This window comes from Formica exsecta, unplaced genomic scaffold (assembly GCF_003651465.1).
Source record: "Formica exsecta isolate Colony F162 unplaced genomic scaffold, ASM365146v1 scaffold393, whole genome shotgun sequence".
NCBI classification, from domain to species: Eukaryota; Metazoa; Arthropoda; class Insecta; order Hymenoptera; family Formicidae; genus Formica; species Formica exsecta.
Genome location: NW_021851167.1, coordinates 1,019,145 through 1,022,932, shown reverse-complemented (window position 1 = coordinate 1,022,932; position 3,788 = coordinate 1,019,145). Strand labels below are relative to the sequence as shown.

At 34.7% G+C, this 3,788-nt stretch overlaps 1 protein-coding gene across 1 annotated transcript in view; it reads right to left on the bottom strand.

The window, feature by feature from the left end:
* Window positions 1–3,788, bottom strand: part of LOC115239728 (TWiK family of potassium channels protein 7-like) — a 217,226-nt gene that overhangs the window by 131,493 nt on the left and 81,945 nt on the right. The window contains exon 4 of the mRNA XM_029814415.1: window positions 1,265–1,324. The gene's annotated coding sequence lies outside the window, so the exon portion shown is untranslated. The remainder of the gene's footprint in view (window positions 1–1,264; window positions 1,325–3,788) is intronic.

Genomic DNA, 3,788 nt, shown 5'->3' with positions numbered 1-3,788 from the left:
CGCTCTTCCATGAAGTGAGAGAGGAAGGGAAGTACAGCTATCGATAAAATATTAATCTACAAAATGTGTATATTAGTTCTCGATGAATTCATTTTCACATAAGCGAATAAGCATATTACGCGAATATATTAAATATTGCATTACCCGAATAAATTCGTTTTCTCCGTATAAATAAATGTTTTGTTATGCATGAATAAATAAATTTTTATGAAAGAAAAATTTTCTTTCACTCATTCGCGCGTACGCATACGCGCAAAAATAGAATGGATAGTAAGCGTACATTGAAGTCTTATGTTAGTAATGAAAGTACAAAATTTCCATTAAAAGTACGATGCCCATTACGAACTAGGCTAAGGATAAAACATGAATATGGTCTACGCTACCGTTTGCGAGCGCGCAAATAGTTTTATTTATTTTCGAAACTTTGCTGCAAAATTATCCCCGTCGAAACCCACGATGCCTTGTTAAAGATGCAAAAATTGTAATTTGCATCTGGTAGTCGGCACTTTTAAGTGGGTTAATTCCGTGACAGTTTCGCGTACTGCGAGTTCACTTTTTGCCGTCAGCCCTGTATTAAGGTCTTTGTTAAACTTCTTATTTCCGTTCCTTAATGACGTTAAGACTATATTCTAAAGGAAATTTTAAATTGGAATTTGACTTCGTTAATGAGGTTTTAATTTTGAATGTATCATGAAAATATATTACGAGAATACGGCACAGAGTGAGATAAATTTCACAGTAACTGACGCATATTTAAAGCTACTTTAAAAAGTATGAGTCCAGGCGAAATTTGATGCTGGTGGAATTTCAAATAAGTTCCGAACAATGTGCACGTAAGTGTGCTTAAATTTACAATAAGGGAGCTAGCGGACAATCGTCGTATGATATGTTAATATATGAAAAATCCATTGTTTAACACATGTAGAAAATAATGTCAAAAGTTGAAAACCATTGTAAAAGGCGTAAGAAACTTTTAACGCATAGCGTTCAAAACAATTAGTCGAAGTTTGCTCCACACGCGTTGGAAACAGCGTTAGATTTAATAATACAGTTTAAAATTTTTATACGAAAAACACGCAGATCAATCGAGAAATGCCTTCTCGCGGATCCCTTAAAAATTCCCCAATATATATAATTTATTCGAGATTTGCCACAACTCGAAACCACTTTCATATCGCATTAAAGTCATAGACAGAGTTAAGAGAAGGCTTTTATAAATTACTCGTTATGTTCGTAAAATTAAAAATTGTGTGTATAGACTTACTTTTCTACGAGATTTATAAGGAAGATTTGCCTCTGTTCCAACGAGTCTGTTCGCCACCACCTGTTACAAAAAAGGAAGAGGACATAAGTTAACGATAGTGATAAAGACAGTGAAGTGGCATAAAAAAAGGATCAGCCGTAAGACAAGTTCATCCGGCGAATTTGTTCCCTGTGGTAGACTTTAATGTTTGATACGATATCGTCGACATCTTACATAAAAAGTCTGCTGCAATTTATCGAATCCTAAAAATTTCGTCGGGTTCGAGAAAAGAAAGAATGCTCTTAGATTGTTTTATGCAAAAGAATTTGTAGAAATTTAATATATTACAATATAATAGTAGATATAAATATATACATATGCGTTATTCTAATTATTGTTCATTGATTGATAGATTTATTATTATTATATTATATACATTTTCTTTAACATGAATTTTAGTGATTTAATTTAAAAATTTAATAAATAGGTGTAATATATATAATCTTGTAAATATGAGAAAATAGCCGAAAATAATGAAAGAAATAAATAAAGCAGATTTAAAAAATTTATACAAGTTATACACATGCACATATGTACATGCGATACACAAGTTTAAACAAAAAAGAACAACAAAAAGTCTGCTCAGCGCAAAATCATTTTGACATCTAGATATTCTTTCACAATACAACTAGAATATAGATTGGCGCTCAATTGCGTCACGTATAACGCACTTATGGCAAATTCTCGCATGTGGCGAGAAAAATTAACCCTCGTCGAGCCACACGTCGAATTACAAAAGAGAAGGAAAAATGCAGAAGAGAAAAAATTGATGCAGCGGACAAATATACGAAAGGAACTTGCAACTGGCATAGAATTTCCCGGGACAATCCGATTACATCCGCAAGCGGCGACGGTGCGCGAACGCGAATTCAACGCGACGTTTGCATGCGTAATACCAGTCGGATACGACTTAATTACACGGAGTGCCATAAACCTGCGTTGAATCATTGTCACAATCTTCTCGATTTACGCCGGCCGGCGCCGCGGGCAATGGATTACCGAGCCGTTTCTATCGCATGATTTACGCCCGAATGTACTTTGCATTCCATTTACGTAGGGGAAAGGGTGCGTGCGCGGCTTGCGCAAAGGGCTGGAGGGGAAGAGGAGGTAATCCCCGGGTCCGCGGCCTCACAGTTTAAGCCTCATATATTACGCCTTATTTACACGCGTATGACAAGTTTCTCACCCCCCTACGTTCCTACTCCCGTGTTTCGATGCATTAGCTTGCATGTGCGTTGAATTCGTCAGCGCTCTATTGCGTCGTGTTACAATTAATATGCATAATATGACCGCGTTCTCCAACGCTCGATAACGCGCGCGCGATTCAACCGCGCGTAAACCGTTGCACGTTCTCCCACGCGCGACAAAAGCTCGTAAGCTCATTCTTAGATATTTCCTTACGTCCCCGATAATAGCGTATCGCGTTAATTTATATACGAGATTCTTCATATCGCAATCTCCATGTTGCGCTAAATTTCAAAGATATAGGATTGGTACACGTGAAGAAGCAATAATTTATAATTTTCATAGCACACGCTTTTGTATAAATTGTACGCTTATCTCTTTTTTATGTCCGCGTATCAAAGTGAGAGAGATTAAGTAAGAACAAAATAGCGACAAGTATATCTTAATTGACGACAGACACGCACATAGAAAGCTTATGTGCAATAAAACATGTTCTAATATAACGACGAAACGTACTCGGGATTATAAAACTCGGATGTAAGTTAATTGCTTAGTTACCAAAGTTGCATATTTTTACAGCACAAGAATTAAACCAAAGTTGCGACGCACTATTAATTTCTCTAACTTTAACGGGTCATATACAACCGGCGCGGCCGGTTTGTAACGTTACATGGCTAAATAATGCCCAGCAATGTTGCCATGCACCATGAAATAATGGAGCAAAGTACAACAAAGACCTCTTTGTTTAAAATCTTAATTTTCATTAGATGACGCAAATACGGCTATTCGCATTATTAATGTCATTATTTCGATGTTTACAAAGTCTTCCGGTGTCCATAAGGCGTCGATCGAATTGTATTAGAAAAGATTCAAAGGGCTTAATTAAGAAAGAAAGACATTATTGTCAATTTTTTACATGGATCTCTCGCAATAGGATTAATCATTAACAACTATTAATTGTAGTATTAAGATTTATGTCATACTGTACGCAATTATAACACTAATATTTATTTATTTTTATTCAACTATCTTTTGTATTGCAAAAATATTATTTTTAAGCTAAAGATGTGTTTTATATTTTATAAATCCATAAAAAGATCTTCAAATACTTATATAAATTAAAAGCGACACATTCGAAGGAATTGAATAAAACATTGAATAAAAGCATTGAATAAAAAAACATTGTGAAGAATTGATATAACACTATATTTTTAAAAATTTAAAAGCTTTATCTTCAAAAAAATAACATATTTATGATTACTACTAAACTATCATAAAATATTAACTTTTTCACAGACAA